This window comes from Protopterus annectens, chromosome 3.part1, assembly GCF_019279795.1.
Source record: "Protopterus annectens isolate FY-2018-M chromosome 3.part1, PAN1.0, whole genome shotgun sequence".
NCBI lineage: Eukaryota > Metazoa > Chordata > Ceratodontiformes > Protopteridae > Protopterus > Protopterus annectens.
The window spans coordinates 485,239,655-485,258,052 of record NC_056732.1 but is presented as its reverse complement, the minus strand read 5'-3'; positions in this window follow the sequence as shown (position 1 = coordinate 485,258,052).

Genomic DNA, 18,398 nt, shown 5'->3' with positions numbered 1-18,398 from the left:
GTTTTGATATGACTGCTGCATATCCGCAGCTTAAGCTCCATTCGAGTAACCCACATGAGTGGCCTCAACCTGGTCCATGACATCAATAGGACTTGTTGACAGGACAGATTTGTGTCCCAGAGACTCCCCCATCTGTGGAATAGACTCCCTCTGCACATCAAGCAGAGTACCTCTTTACCCATTTTAAGCACAACCTGGATAACTGGATGGGAAACAGAAAATACATCCTTGGGATTCCACCTGTGTCCCTGCTGGACAGAGGATCAGGTGATGACTTGTCTAAATGTGGGCTAAACTCTTGGCTAGGGTTAAAAGAGCCTCAGGGCCAATAGCCTAGTAACATCATGTGATCCTGTGATCCTATAAAACATGAGGCAAAAATCAGAGGCATTTAAGACTTTCTATGCCCCTCCCCACTAAACCTCTCAACAGAAGTATAGCTGGCTCAACCAGAACCCTATGCCGCTGTCACATACTAGCATCCTACCTAACCTCTTTAGGTAAAGAGCAAAAAAAAGTAAAAAAAAATACTGTAACCATCAGGTTATTATAGTTAGATCCACAGACCCTGAGCTCTTCCACTAAAGAGAAAAAAAATGATTTCTTCTTTTTAACTGTAGTAAACTGCTTGCTACAGATATATCAAGCAGTTGCCACTAAGTTTATACCCTGCCTGCATGGAACACTACAGTGCTCAGGTTTGAGTTTAAAAAAAATTGTATGTATGTATATATATATATATATATATATATATATATATATATATATATATATATATATATTTTTTTTTCACTTTTGAGCTGTAGCAAAATGCTTGCTACAATGTACTAAGCAGTTGCTACAGTTTAGCCCTCACACACAGACTTACAGTGCTCAGGTTTGAATGACAGATCAGCTAATCACACCCTCGCACACAAATCTTTTTGCCTGGGCCAGTTGCTCTTCTGACCCTGCCCTGCCCTGTCGACTACTTTGTTCAAAAATTCTGGACAAAGCCAGCAATAAACATGGGACAGAAACCCATCACCAGAGATAATTTTAAATATAGTCAGCCTTATACAGTTAAAAATCAACAGAGCAAGAGAATTTCATCAACGTGTTTTTCTGAACAATAAAAAGCATGAAGCTCTAGTATCTGTCTGTATTAACTGTAATTCTAAGTGACTAAATAGAAAATCATCATGTAACAAATGAAATGATGTAGCAAATCGTTAGGAACACTTGAGACATCAACCCCTCACACACACACACACACACACACACACACACACACACACACACACACACACACACACTAATTAAATAAATAAGTACTTAACTTCCTTCATGCAGGCCTGTGTGGAAAAAGAATATTCCCATGATCAGTGAGGCTTGCAATTACTAAATAATGACAGGAATTTGAGTGTCACCTGGGACAGCCTAAGCCATAAGAAAGGGTTCCTCACTGCTTCATGCAGCAGTCTTGGGAAGTACCTGTTGAGCGATGTCTCAGAAGTTCTTAACAGCTGGGGGAATTGGTGGGATTTAACAGCTGGGCTGTTTTGAAAACAGACTGGTAAATGAAATATGCTGATGATTGTTATTTTTTTTTAAACTTGGGAGTTTTTTGGAACTCCATGCATGCACATATGGAGAGTTCTGAGCATCCGATAAAGAAAGTTAGAGTTGGCTTTTAATTATTTTCTTCTGCTTATGATGTATGTTTTCCCCTCTCTCTTTTTTTTAACTGGGGGACTGCATTCCAGTAGCCTGAACAATGAGCTGCACCTGGTTTGTTGCCTGTCTGGAACCAGGATCCATCAAATTACACACACACACGCTCTCAAGTCATCGCATCACGTATTCTTATGTCTTAGCCATAGTCCATGTAGGTGCAAATGACCTGAAATGTACCTCTTGAAAAGAGACATTATAGATCTGACTGTGCGTCTCATGCTAATATGAACCTAGTGCTGAGCAGCTTATTATCTTCACCAAGGACTAGGCCACAATACAAACAAAAGATGTTTGACTTCAACATTTGGCTCAGTTTCTGGTGTCATTTTAAGGGGCTCCAATATTTTCAGCTTTGGAGTTCATGGTTAACAGACCACTGACCACATTGCTTTGCCAAGAATGGTCTACATCTGTCCCCTCTAGGCTTTGAAATACTGGGTAAAACATAATCCTCCCCATAGAACCTTTTTTAGGCAAAGCCAAATTGCCAAATCTACTGACATAGCAACATCTTCTCAAGTGAACCACAAGGTGTTACTGTTCAGTGCCAGAGGTCTAAACAAGAATATACACTCCCTCCAAGCCCTCCTCACCCTTGAGAATACAGGCATCTGTCGAGTTACTGAGGCATGGTTTAAAGCCACAGAGAGTATCCCACTTGTGCAAGGTTTCAGTGCCTGCCACACTTTTAGCCCATAGCTGCACAGACAGGGTGGAGGTGTCTTGATCTTTATCAGTAAGAAGCATACCTCTAGACTGGTTAAAAAGGATGAGGAGCTGGATGTTTTCTGCAAGCAGGTCACCACAGATGATATCCTGTTCCATATCCTAGCAAACTTCAGGTCACCCTCTGTGTCCCATGACACTCATAGCTGAAACTTAGACCTACTGGAGACACTTACCATCCAACCTAACACCTTACTCATGGGGAGACTTTAATTAACCTACTATAGACTGGGAATCCTATATGACCTCAAATCTTCAGGCACAGAGATTCCTGGACTTCGTAAACACAAACACCCTTAAACACCTAGAGCATATGCCCACTAATGGTTCAAACACACTGGACTTTGTACTTACGAGTATGGCAGAGTGGTGCACCCCCAATGTTATACCTGGTATGGTCTGATCATAAAGATGTCTCCCTTGAAATCAAAATCAAGTTGGTAATCCCAGTAAATCCTGTAATAGGAACTATTCCAAGGCAAACTACCTTTCATTAACCAATAGTTTATCAATTTCAATGCCCCTCCAAACCCAGGTAATGCAACATCACATGTAGAATTGTTCACAGAAACTCTGTACGACCATATAAATGTCTGTATAGCAGCTGCTGTAACTACCACAAGTAAGGCTAGAACTAACTATAAAAACAAATTTCCCAGGTGGCTTCAATTTAAGCACAATAAACAACAGAAGGAAAAAAGTCATGGCTAATATAAGGAAGTATAACTCCCTAAAGATAAGAACTTTCTCATCAAACTAAACAGGTGACTAAGATGTCTAATTAAGTACAGTAAATCCAATTCAGATAATGAATGAGGCCAAATAAAAAATAATTTTTCAATATCGGATACTCTGTTCAAATACAGAGTTCTCCCATTAAGCCTTCATGGGGATTTATCTTCCTTTCAATGCTTAACAAACAGTGTGCTCAATTCCATAATTTGTACATTGCAATTTATTTGGATGATATTGTAATCCATTCAGAATGCTGGGATTCACACCTTCCCAAGGTTTAAGCTGTTTTGGACTCCCTTAGAAAAGCAGGGCTCACAGTGAATGCCACTAAAAGTAAGCGTGGGTGCCCAAAGTTAATTACATGTGGTACATGACTGGCAGGGGGCTATCAAACCTCAGAATATGAATTCAGCAACAGTACAAAAATGGCCAGTGCCCCAAATTAAGATGCAGAATAGGACCTTCCTAGGCTTAGCTGCATATTAAACAAAATGTTTGTTGTATTTTCCCCTGTAGCCTGCCCCCTCACAAACCATGCAAACATAAAGCTGCCCACAAAAATCAAGTGAAACCCTAAGGTACAGAATGCTTTTCGGCACTTAAAGGCCATCTTGTGCTCTAACCCCTTCTTGGCATTCCATTCATAGGGTATATAGATGCATTGGGGGGTAGGTGTGGCACTGTTCCAGACATTAGGTGAGGAAGACCCCTTACATTATTTAATTAGAAAATCAAACAAAGCTGAAATGAAATAGTTAGCCACTGGATGGGAATGTCTGGCCATTAAATCATCTCTATGATCCTTACAGTAGTACCTGCTGGTACAGAATATTTATCTTTATTACTAACCATGCACTCTTTCAGTAGCTGCACCAACAGAAAGCAAGGAATGTTAAGCTTTTACTGGTGGGCTGTGTCTCTACAACCCTTTCACTTCACAAAACTATATTGGCCTACTGCCAGCCATTACAATGTAAATGTCTGTCAATGTTTACAAATTATTCATGGAGCCTGAAGTCAGTGGCTTTAAGCTGGGGGAATCAAAAGTAACCTGACATGGTGGTTTCCACCTAGAATGGGTATATTTTAATAGTTTTATTGAATATTTCTTTGTATTTGAAGTGCTTTTGATGTTACCAGTGATAATGGTGAACACAGTGGTTACTCCTTAAGAGGGGATACCTGCTGTCATTAGAAGTCATCCAGTGTAAACCTGAGGATATTTAAATGGTTAAATGAGATTGCTAATCCCTAAGTACGCATTATACAGAAATGTTCCAGCAGAGTTTGTGAATACAAGAAGAGTTGGAGACCAAAGTATTGACTCAGGAAAAAAAAATAATTTTATGCAAGGAGAGGCCATGCACAGAGTAATGCTGATTCAGAAATTTACTGAACATGAATGAGCATGCCTGAGAAATTCCATGGCCTGTACAATGTCTTAATGGCAGTATAATGACATAGCAGTGGGCAACATTACTAAAATGAGGGTCTCTGTAGATGCGGATGAGGGTAAATAATATGGCAGTGTGATTCAGAGATGTTTATAAGTTACGGCTAGAGGTGATAGCTCAGGAGTTAATAGTCACAGTAAAATCTTGGAGTTACTAAAGGTGAATTGCAGATGCATGTACGGGATACCTGCAACATTAGTTAACCTGTATATGCAACAGGGTGTATTTGCTGCTGGTAGTCACAGTGTTGCACAATATCACCCTTAGTGGCACTGTGTCATTTGTCTATGCCCTCCATAACACTGGAATTCTGGACCACTACCATGTGGGTAGAGATACCATGCAGGAATTGTTCAAGATGTGTTGCCCTCATACATAGACCCATGAAATGCATGGCATGCCAGTCCCTGTAGATACCAAGGTATGTATGTATTTACAGTTACTAGTTACAGGGAACTTTCAGTGACCAACAGGGGACACAGTGGGTGTATCTCAGGCATCTACCTGAACAGTACTTCAACAGTTCCTCGGTGGCATGTGATAGCACTTAGGGATGTGATTTCCACATACTACAGAAGAGACAGCAAATACCATGCAGGCTTTCTATGACAATATGTTTTCCTTAGGTACTGAAGGCCATAGACTGCACCCACATTGCAATAAAGACTTTATCTGGTAAACAGGGAAGAAGGTATATTAACCACAAACATTTCCACTCCATCAACTGCCAGGTGGTTTGTAATGCACAAGATCTAATTTACAATGTGTCTGCAGGTCACCCTGACAGTACCTACAACTCCCACATATGGCACACATTTGACTTATATCATACGTTTGTGTGAGGTGATTTCAACAATGGGCATGGAATTGGTGATGCTGGATATGTCCTGGAGCCATGTTTAATGGCACCAGTCAGAAATCCTCAGAACATGGGAGCCATTGGTTCCAACTATGACCTGTTGCAAGCCTGGATCATTGTTGAATATGAGTTTAGACTGCTGAAGGCCTACTTCTGCTGTCCAGATGTACCTGAGGTTCTCTACAGTATGACTCTGCTACATGCAGTAAGATATTATCAGTATGTGCTATCTTACATAACATCACTGTATGCAAATGGGTGCAGCAGGGCAGACATGTTAAGGAGGAAGTAGTCCTACACCTGGCAGTGGAGAAGAAGCCCGATGAACAGCGTGTGGAGCAACCAGTTTCAGGAGAGGACTAATCAAGGCAAAAGTTGGTGCAGTACACCATGGCATTCGCTGGCAGGCAGCATGGTGCAGTATGCCATGGCATTCACTAGCAGGCAGCATCTGGTTTATAACTATTAGCCAGAATAAAACACTATACAGTAATTAAAACCCGATGACTGCAGACCTTCACCTAGCCTATGCTACTTTTTGGACAGACTGGCCACACTGTACATCAGACCAAGGCTACCCAAGTAATACATTACAGAAGGCATGACATAGTTATCATCATATGCACAAGTGGGGAGGGCCATATTGTAATTCATGGTCAGTTGTGTATGTTGATACAGGTGAATATATAATAGAATCACATGGGGAGCACATGAGGAGTCAGATCTGGCAGAGTGACTGGGGAGACTAGGTTGCACTGGGCAGGGATATGGCAGTGTCTCTGCAAGTGTGTGTGTGTGTGTGTGTGTGTGTGTGTGTGTGTGTGTGTGTGTGTGTGTGTGTGCAGCTGGGCATTGTGTGTGTGTGTGTGTGTGTGTGTGTGTGTGTGGGTGTGTGTGTGTGTGTGTGTGTGTGTGTGGGCGCGCGTGTGTGTGTGGCATTTGTGTGTGTGGGTGTGTGTGTGTGTGTGTGTGTGTGTGTGTGTGTAGCTGGGCATTGTGGGTGTGTGTGTATGTGTATGTGTGTAGCTGGGCATTTTGTGTGTGTGTGTGTGTGTGTGTGTGTGTGTGTGTGTGTGTGTGTGTGTGTGTGTGTGTGTGTGTGTGTGTGTGTGTGTGTCTATGTGTGTATGTGTGTATGTGTTAGTTGACAGCCTCAGTTGATGTTGCAGTGCTGTGGCAAGATTGTACAGATAGGTCCAGGGCACTCAAAGCAGATCATTTGTGTTGACCAGGCATGCCTCTTCTATGTCAGTGCCCTCTCCTGTAAGGGTCACAAGCAGTATCCAGACAATGCTGATAAGAAGGAGTGTTTTCTATGCATGAGTGATGGTCACCATTTTTGGGATCAAGTTTAAGACAATTACCCAGACCTTCTGGATGTTCACATCATATGCTATTCCAACCATAATGGATGATAGAGTAGTAGCGGTGGAAGTTCATGTGACTAACTTTGGCCTCCCTCTTCCATGGCGGTCTTCACCACCAGGGGTAGAGGTAGACAGGCCATGGGAAATTCATCTGCAATGATGTCTGTGTACACAAAGACACCTGCTTTGTGCAACTTCCATATCCAATATGTCTATCATGTCAGACATGTGGGAGATGCACTCCTGGAGGTCATCACACACACACCTCATCAAACACCATCTTAGCAAGACTGTGGTGTCGTTAGCCTTTCCATGTATGAAGGTCCTGCACATTCACTGGGTCCTGGACATACAGACAGCTAGCTTGGTTGAAGAGGGAACACCAATCACCACTGGCATCCCCATCTTTCCTTTGCTTAGTGAAACTTGTGGCAGCCAATGAGGATTGCACCACAGGGGGATACATCCTACTTTGGGTAGACCTGTCTGCAGCTTCCATTCTTTTTGTGTCCTCCTATGTGTCCGTGGTGGGTTCCACAGGTGCAGAGGCTATACCCACTAACAGGGGAAAGAATCTGGACTCCACATTGCCCATTTCCAACACTGACTCCATGACCACTGGCCATGCCACATGTTGGCTGCTATCATCAGCAGAACTTGATGCATCTTCAACATCGGAAAGAGGTAGATATATAAAGGAGGAGCCAGATAAAATATCACCTGTGTAGACACCAAAGGAAAGTACACACAGTAAATAAAACCTCCCATCATTACCTGAATTCCAGTGAATGAATAAATGTTATTTCATATACCAGATAATGTATCAGGTGTTGATGGTCTGTGTTTCTGAAGCCCTGATATTCTTGTGAAAATATGTGCTAATGTGTTATCCAGTATGCAGAGATACTTAATCACAAACACATTCCCACCTGGGAAATATCCGTTGGTTTAGCTCAGCTACTATATCCAGGACACCCTTGTGGTGTCTGGATATGTCAAAAAACCTCCCATGCAAAGAAGCAAGGAATTCTTCCATCCCTGATAAAGGTGGTTCTACCAAAATGCCTCCACTCATTTCCCTCAGTTCCTTTGCCAAGTGGGCTGCATGAGTTTTAGCAGCAAAGATGATATTGTTGGTATGTTGTCTCATTTGCTAATAATGTCTGCCCTGACTAGCAACAGCATTGATGCCATTCACAACAGTGCCAGTCAGATTTATCATGACCTACTGATCATGCAGATGAGTGCTTTCAACAAGTTCTTGTTCTCTGCATAGGAAAACTTGCTTTCTCGTTGTTTGCCACAATTGGGCATTCTGCCATGGAAGGAGGAGGAAAATGTATGTGAAGGTAATCCCACCCCAGACTCTTATATTCCAACTCATACAATCTACGGGGGTGCCTGAGTATTGGAGATACATGGCCTCAATGTATCTTTGCAGGGAAACAGCACACACATATTGCATACCTATGGACAGGTTGTGTGCCCTTCTTGTACTGTGCTCCCCCTGTAAAAAGGGGGCAATGAACAGATGCCATCTGAAGCCAACATTTGGCATCCACAGCCACTAGCCTTGTATAATAATCTACTGCTGATTTCCATCAGTGTTGTTACTACCACTGACTGACCTTTGACAGCATGTAGGCTTACTGTTGGATGGATAATCTCAGTAACTCTACCGAGAGGTACAACACATTGTCATACTGATAGTCTGATAGGACCCTGCTGAGGCCACAGCAGTATATATATATATATATATATATATATATATATAGCATAAATCTTTGTATCGAGACAAAATAGTTTTTCAGCCTTAGTGGGTAAGATGTCTCCATCCCAAAAGGAAAAACAACAGACTACAGGAAAAACTGGTACTTGTGAGCAACAAAGCTGCTGGCTGAGAATCCTAAAAATTTGGGGAAAAAAGAACCATTCACTGTAGAAAAGTTCAGCTGAGGCTTCAGAGTAATCAAGCAATTATAACTTGTTTAGAAATCAAAACTTCTTTAATGAAAAACAAACAGAAGAGCACTTTCTCCATTAAAACAGCTTCATCAGATGTCTTTACATATATCTATCTATCTGTATATATATATATATATATATATATATATATATATATATATATATATATATATATATATATATATATATGTGTGTGTGTGTGTGTGTGTGTGTATACATCAAGTGTGTGTGTGTGTATACATCAAGTGTGTGTGTGTGTGTATATATATATATATATATATATATATATATATACACACACACACACATACACATACACATACACAAACACACACACACACATATAGATAGTCAAATAAAGCTCTAGAGATATATAGAGATATATGTATGTATGTATGTACATAGATATATATATAGATATATGTATGTATGTACTTTAGACATACTGATGTGCTGTTGCAGAATGCATTCAGATTACAGTCTGTGTAACAGGAATACATAAACAATCTTTACTCCATGAAGCATTATATACACAAATTATTTATCCATAAGTAGTAGCAGCACATCTCTCTATCACATTGCTGCCCTGCTGCATTTCTTATGCAGGTGTATATAGCAATAATGTATGCAAGAAGAGTCTTTCTCTCCCTATCCTTGTACTCATATGAAATGCTATACAGACTGTCATTACTGTATAATAGGGCTATCCAGTGCAAGACAGGTAGTAACCTGTACTTGGTCTACCTGATAGGAGGGATTAGCAACCTGCAAATGCCATCACATAACAGAATCACTCCACAACTCAGACCTTTATGATTGCAGTGTAAGAATGGCTAAAGTTCACAAGTGCAAAGAGTCATACTAATAATGCATGCTGTGAACTGTATTACACTGCTGCACAGGAAAGTGCATCCTTCCAGAGGGCAAGGTAACTCTCCTGATGAGTGTATGTTATAACTGCAACATCAATAATTACTATAACAGCACAACACTTTTCAAGCAAACATTTTCTGTGAAGGCAGCAGGTAATCTGGATGCACCCTTACCTTGCAAACAAGCAGCTTTAAATAAAGTGATGTCTTCCTCACTTCAGAAAAAGCTTTGAAAGCTGCTGGCCTACAATCTTCTAGAGATGCGGCCTGTGGCAGCAACAGGGGTTTAAATCATTTAAATTTAAAAAAACTAGAGTCGGCTATGCTGATAAATCACTACCTAATAAATATAACAGAACAGCATGTAATACTAATCTTGGCTGTGGGCCAAGCCACGCTTGGAGGCTCTCTTAATGTCATGCAACTGAAAGTGTACTGGCAAGGTGCAATAAGCATTTGTGAACTTGTCAATGACCCCTTAATGACATGGGAAAAAATTTGCATCCAGTAGGGGCACTAAGGAGCAAAACCGCTGTCATAGTTAGGCAGCACACTCCTCCTACACATGTTCCATGCCAGTGTACCCACCTTAACATCACCATGCCATGGCGACATTTTGTGTACTTCATAATGGTCACACCATAACAGTTCAGGCTAACAAGGGGCTATAAAGTTCAAAGCACATGCCAAAAAAGTGAATGGGTATGACCTCAGGAGACCTGCCATAATTCTCTTGAATGAGACCCAGTGAAAGACAATCGCTCCCAAAGGCACTGAATTTGGCAGGGCTCCCTGGTGATGCAGTGAAAAAGAGAGCAGAAACATTTTATATTTGCTGCATAAAAATCACCAGGAGTCCCTGACTGGGGTCTCTTACGAGGTCACCAGTACAGAGTAGATTTCTACCACAGTCTTACTAGGGTGATGTATGATGCCACTGACATAACCTGCTCTGGTGATCAATACGTGATCTTCAATAGTTTTTTTTTTTTTTATTAGCAGTGAAATGGGTCACAAATTTCAACTAACTGTCCTTGGAATGCATCATGCTACGAGCCTTACCTACATACTATGATTGTACTAAGCATATTTCTGAATTCTAGGGTATACCTTTGTTCTGTTAATACTCATCACCAAAGGAACTGTAACCTTTAATTTTAAAAGACTACATGTGTTAATTTTTAGTTATAAAGTGAACAGAACTAAATGTTTTGTAAAAGCCACAAACATGACTTATGTTGTAAAAAAAAACAGAGACATATCTGTTATAAAGACTATGGCTGGGATTCAGTAATCCTCCGTGTAAGACTAAATAAGTCTTACACGGAAACTGCAGCCTAAGAGTATGATGTCAGCGCGTCATGCATATTCATGAGGGCGCACTGACTCAACTCTAAGGCTAACACGGAGTGTGCACGAGTACAGGGGGCATGTCAGACTACTGAGCAGTCCAAATATCCACGCCCCTGCAAGTGCCTAAACTGCAAATGTCACCAGACATGAGCAAGTCTGCTCAAATATGTATATCCCCAACACTACACTCCCCCACATTCTAAACCCCTGTACAAATATAATAAAATGTAAAACTTTTTTTTTTTATTATTCCCAATATAGCTGCCCGTATTTGCATGTGTGTGCGCGGGTTTGCACATTGCTTAGCTACAGTTAGCAGTTTAGACATCGAAGAGGATAATAAACTACTTATATGCAAATTCAGCCAAATAGCAATAGTGTAGTGGTAGAGCCTTTGCACTAAGAGGAGCCATTCCCGGTTCGAGTCCCACCACTCCTCTTCCCATTTTCTGTAGGAAATCTGTGCATAAAAATAATTCCTGATATTTACCTTTTAAATTTTAGTAAAATGCATTGAAATGGCCTATGTAGTAGTGAATGATATTTATATATATATATATATATATATATATATATATATATATGAAGGTGAAATGGTCATGCATACTGATAAATGCATAAGTAACGTATCTTAAGCAATGTGAAGCACTGCTAAGCAAAGTTTACCAATATTAAGAACATTTAAGTATAATTGCTCATAGCTTAGCACTGCTTTAACTAGCGCAATGGCTTTGCGCGGAGCTGCGCATCACGTCAACTAGTGAAAACAAAACATGTTTGCGTGTAGTTGCGCACCACACTAACTAGCTCAACGTTGGGCAACGTCGAGCAACGTTGGGCAAAGTTGAGCAAAGTCAGCTGAACACAGCCACACCTCCTAGCCGGTCTGGCCAGTAGTAAAATAAAAAGCAATGACAGGTCTCAAACCCGGGATAATGTGCACCATAATCACAGTACTAAACCACTAAGCCATAACAGCTTTTCATATGGATGCACTTCCAACACACTCATATATATCAATGGTAGTTTACCCATTGCTAAGCAGGTTTGCTTTTAGCTGAGATTTTTCAAAACCGGCCAATCACAGATAAATGCGGGAAATGAGGCATATTTAAGCTCCATAGGCAGGAATAATTGCCATAACTGGTTGTAGCTCCCATCTGCAGTCAGCATGGCCGGTGTTGGAGAGGGCTTTTGTTTTCGAGTGCAACAATGGGGCATTGAGGAGTCAAAAGTAATGGTTTGACTCCTCGTCCATCATCATGATGCAAGACTCCTGCAGGGCCAGTTTCAAGGCACTGAGTACAAAGCGGAAGCATGGAACCATCTAGCACATGATCTCACCAGTGCCACAGGCATCCCTCGGACTGGTGAGCAGGTCAGACACCACTACTCAGACCTGAAGAGACGCAAGGAGGACTGACTGAACTAGTGGATACAGGAGGCCCGTGAAATGGAAAATGCCCCACTACTGAGTATGTAGCCATGGAATGAAGTATGTAAGAATTGCTATTGTAGTCTATATTATGGATAGGTATGTCTCAATATCCCTTCATTTACTTCAGAGCTGCAGGTGTCCATGCTGCGAATCAGCAAGCCTGTGCAGATAGGCTGCTAAGACTGCGCCACCAGGCAGGTTAGTAATTATTCTGCATGTTTTGTTATATAAAAGAAGTGAGAGAGCCTGAAAAAGAGTGTTGTAACCCATTAATAAAGGTATAATAAGTCTTGAATAACTTCTCTGCATTTACTGTTATATAAAATAAGTGAGACAGCATGAAAAGGTGTTCTAACCCATTAATAAAGGTATAATAAGTCTTGAATAAAAGTCTTCTGCATGCACTGATATATCAAATAAATGAGAGAGTCACTAGAAAAGTGTGTAATGTAATTAATAAAGGTATAATTCCTGGAGTGTGTCCGTGTCACTTTCTTCGATATGTTGTTGTACCCTTGCATTATAGAAATAGTACTGTTGTATTAAGCGCAGTCAACCCACACATGGGTAGGCCCATATAAAGTGGATGAAGGGAGTGTCAGTAGCTGTTAAGCATATATACAGTCCTCAACTGTCGGTTCATGGCCAGCATTTACAGGTTAATCTGGCACATGAGTAGCCGGTTATTGTGTTCCCTAGAAATGTCAGTGTGCTCCTAGAAATGTAGGTGGTTCTTAAAATATACCTGATAATGTCACCTGAACACATCCAGATATGTAGATATATAAATATAAATGAAATATATAAATACGTAGCAGTAACATCTGCATCCTGGACAGTTTGTATGTCAGATACAGGTCAGGCATATAAAGAACTAGCAAAACCCATTTCACAATTTAAAGGACATTGCCTAGTGTAATAATACACGTAGGGGATATATTACTGCAGTCAATAGGAATGTAGTGTAAACTATAAGTATATATAAGTTGTTAATGGAGGTATCTTTTTACACCCTACTGTATGTGAATAAACAATGCAATTCCACACCTCAATGGGTATGTCCAATCGCATAACATTTGTTGGGACATATGTCCTATTGGTTTATAAATATCTGCATTTACTTTGATGCATGTGCCCTGTTCACATACCACCATCTTGGTGGCCTGTTGCCACCAATCAATCTTGCATGCTGTTTCGATGTCCACTGTTGCTCTACATGTGCATGTGTTATGCTTGCTGTTCAACTGTTGGAACTCTGGGGTGTTGGGTTAATGGGAATACTACTACACCCTGTTACAACTAATTTGGAATGCTGCCGGCTATTACTAACCCATATTGTCATTAAATCCTCCTAAACATAGAATGTATGGGAAGGCCGGTCCCAGCGGACCCACCTGTCCCACCTCAGCTGGCGATGGCACCTGGCACCAGCAGGTCCGGTGCCCAGCCCGGGACCTCCTCCTTCATTGGCCCTGTGCCACCTTCGGGTGGAAGCACTGCAGGGGATGGGGCTTGTCCCCCCTGTGCAAGCATGGCTGGAGGAGGGCCACTTATCACCCTCCGAATGGTCCAGGCTGTGGTGCGTAGGGAGATTGAGCATTCAGTCGCTGATCCTCTATGCCAGCTCGAGGCAAGAGTGGCATGACTCATGGGTGAGCCTGCCCATCCTACACAGCTCCCAGAACAGCCACCCTCTGGGCTGTGAAGGTGCAGTGGTGACTGCCCATGGGTGGGGATCTCAGTTCCACTGTTGCCATCTGTGGGCTCATGGGCTTGCAAATTCCAAACATCCTTCCCCGTCAATGCTATTCATCCACCCCATGTGTCATATTCTGCCCCTGTATGCATCTTGTTTGTCTTGTCTGTTTACCTCCCCAACCTACCTCCCCAAATATACCTACTTCCTCTACCCCACATTCCACTCTCACCTGAAAAAAAAAATGGGCAATATTCTCCTACAAAAAAATTATGCTCCATCCATCGCTGCCCATTTTGCACACATGTCCGCTGGACACATAAACTGAAATTTAATTGGCAGTACAACATATTTCATTGTCCTCACCCCTCTCTCAGGGGTGGAAGCTTTCAAATTTCCCTCCAAATTACTAGTATATGCACAGCTGTTGCTGTTAAAGAAATGGGCAGCTATGGACCTTCCCTACACCGGTTCTGCACATCCCTAGCTGTTTTCCCTACTGCCTTTCCCTCTTTCTGCCCCTTTTTCACCACTGTCCTATCTCCCCATTTTCTTTTCTTTCAAAGAAATGAGCAAGGGGGTTAGCGGGAGTAAGCACTTTAAAGCAGTAGTTAGCAGGTTTGACGCGAGTGTGCACTTGTGTGTGCTTAGCTAAGTATTGCTAAGCTTCGTGCAAACCCGCTTACAACTGCTTAAAAGTGCCTTAGTCACCGGCATGTGAGGGCCCTTGTTCTGCTCAGCAGCAAAATAAAACACCACTATCAGTCTCGAACCCTGGACCTTGTACACACTAGACTGCATGAAGTACCACTAAGCCACAGTAGCTATACAAAAGGTTGTTGCTGAAATATATATATCATGCATCAGAATGAGTGAATGTAAAGGAAAGATAGGAATGCCATAACACAAAACCTGTTGTGTGGAACTTTACCAGCATTTGTTGTGAAATTGCATTACATGACTGTGATAACAGAACCAGCCATTTTAGCAGTAAATAATGTTACAGTAGCACTTTACAACCCCCACACAGTATCATAGCAGGACAATCCCCACCCAAATGTACAAAATACCTGTGTGTTCAAGGTCCAGCAAGGATGTAGGTAGGCAAACTCAGTACTGGAATTGTCCAGTTTTCATGAGCATCCTGTGCTAATGTCAACAATAAAAAACCACAAACTGTGCAGAAGTGAGTACATTAATATCCACAGTACAGCAGTTCACAAACAGTTTATGTGCCAAATGAAAACATCTCAATAACTATGTATGTACTGCAGCTAATTGTATAAGTAGAAAATAAACTACATACTCCCATGTATCTTGTGTTAGCATTTGTAGGGGTGAGTACAATTCTACACTAACAACTGTGTACTGGAAGTGGCAACATTCAGGTCTGAGTACAACATTCAAATCACTGGCTACACCCCTAGCATCAGATACAAGAAGTATACCAAACTTCTGACTTACACAACGGTGTCCACAGCAAACAAGCATGGTCCCCACTTTGGAAAGCTGAAAGGGCTATGCCTACCTGACTTAGCAATTTATAGCATTGGGTTGCTATGACAGTGAGTACTGCAAGTACCACACAGCAGGATGCCTGCAATTGCCAAATGGTGGCCAACAATTGGTGAAGAGGCCATCACATGCACATGTGCAGATACCCATAAAAGCAGGCTGTACTTGCTGTCCAGACATGCAATCATTTCATTGCAGCCACTGAGAGAGAGCAAGAGAGCGAGAGAGAGAGACACAGACAACAGCAACAGAAAAAAAACAAAATATTAAAGAAAATATATTGAAACATAAATAATATATTGAAAAAAAGAGAAAAAAAATATATTGAAAAAAAAATAAGATATAAAAAAAAAAATTACAAAACACACAGAACCAACTAATACAAACACATACAAAGGAAATGTATGTAACAGATATGTATTTACTGGCATGTAGTAGATGTTTTTGAAGAGTACTCTACATAGTTTGAATCATCCATATGTGGCAGCAGTACGTATCTATGCACAGATGCCCTGCATAACTACTGCCATGGAGAAATCAGTGTGTAGCTGTGTGCAGTGGGATATGACTGACATATATGTGGTTCAGCATTAAATGTCAAACATCTGATCCATGTTATCTGTGTTCTGTACAGTAGTGTGTACAATGTCTGTTTGGGGGAGTAGCGCATACAGTTATATAAACATGGATGTGACAGAGGAACAAATGCATGATAGTCATATTAACGTGTAGCTTAGCATTGGCAACAGCTGTACCAGGCTAGTATTCTAATCTAGCATTTGCAGCTATATATACACCCTCTAATATTACTGTGTGCTCACATGTGACACCTGTACATGTTGCAGCAAGGCCCAACACGTCAGCCGTGAGGTACACGGACTTACAACAGTGTGGTCCTTGTGTGTGTATGGCACACATATATGGAGAGATCTGTCTGTGTCAGATATATTAGCAGCTGTACATGTGCATAGAGCAAGGGACATACTGCAACTGTTTGTGAAAGGTGGACATATATATGTTGTTGAAGGTTGTTATGTGCATATTTCTATGTAGGTTGTAGTGTGTGGCAAACAAGACAGCACACAGTGCTGGTGGTTAAACGCTGTGGTTATGATTCCTCAGGTTTGCAGTGTTGCAGCCAGTGAGGCCTGCTAAAGCTACATGGGCTGAGAACCCCTTCAATGCATTCCGCACAACACTGTGCAATATTATGACATAACTGTATACCTCACAAACTTCGCATAATTGATATTCCCACCTTGAAAGGTGGACTGAGAGAGACAGAGTAATATTTACTGCAACAGATGCCTGGTGACAAAGCCATGGACTCAAGCTCAATGTTGACACTGCATTGGCATCCCTTCTTGCAAAAACTCTGTACCCATTAACTACCACATAGGTGGTAGTCTACTTAACACCGAAGGTGTGATAAGAGACCATGGGACACAGGTGGACAGGAGTCTTCCCTTTGAAAATCACAGTGCCACACTAGTCATGTAATCTGTCTACATGGCACACATCATCACAAAAGGTGTGTCATCCAGTGAAATATAGGTCAGTGTTCCCCTCTACTCAACACACATAAAACCCATTATAGGGTACAATGCCCCATGTGGCATGTACCTCACAAGACATCTACAGCAAATGGAAAGGACACAGACATACCTCACAAAGAGTAATACCAGCCTCAAACAGATGACCTATGCAGACCGTCTCACAAAACCACAGCTAGACTGTGTCGCATACCACCTACGCAGAGGTGACCTCTGCCTAACATACGAAGCTATGTCAAACCCAGAGCTGTTGGACATGCTCCACGTAAACAGATCACAATCCCTACGAGCTACACGCTCTAGGGACCTAAACCTTGTCACCTCAATAAACAGCACATGCTGGAGGGATAGATTCCTATCTCAGAGACATCCCATACTCTGGAACAAACCACCTATCAATAGCAAACAAAGCTCCTAATTAGCAATCATCATAAATAATCCTGATGATTGCATGGGAGATAGGAAATGTACCCCGGGAATCACCTCTGTGGCTCTGCTTGACAGGGCCATGTGAAAAGAAATTACCTGTGTGTCAAAGGCCAGGGTAGCATATGGCTAGACATCTATAGGCCCTAGGGCCAATAGCCTATTACCTACCTATGAACTGATACACACCCACATGTAGTTGTTAAAATAATTGCTATGTGAGGTTGACTGAGTGTGATGGTGAATGTGCTGGTGAATGTGTCAGAGTTCTGTATATGTGTGATAGTTAAGTGGGAGACTGTTTCTGTCATGGTATTATGTGTCCTAGCTGTGATCCCAGCAAATGATGCACATGCTATTGCTAGGCAGAAAACGCAGTATGCCATATGGTCTGACATAGTCCCTTGGTGTCATCTGGGGTGTCCCATTGTAGGCTACAGCAGTACATGTATGCTTATTGAGTGTTACTGCTGGTGAATCCAACTCCTGTATGAACTGTAGTACTACCTGAAGCTGTATGCCTAAACAGCACAGTATGGTGTATGTCCACATTTCTTGGAACCACTGTTTTGTGTGTTCCCCGTAGTCCTCACAGATTACATACCACAGGCATAAGGGTTTGTAACTACTGACACACAGTACTGTATAGTACACAGGTAAAGATCATCTGGGTTGCCATACCTTTGTGTCTGGTATGTATGTCTGATGTGTGTGTGTGGGTAT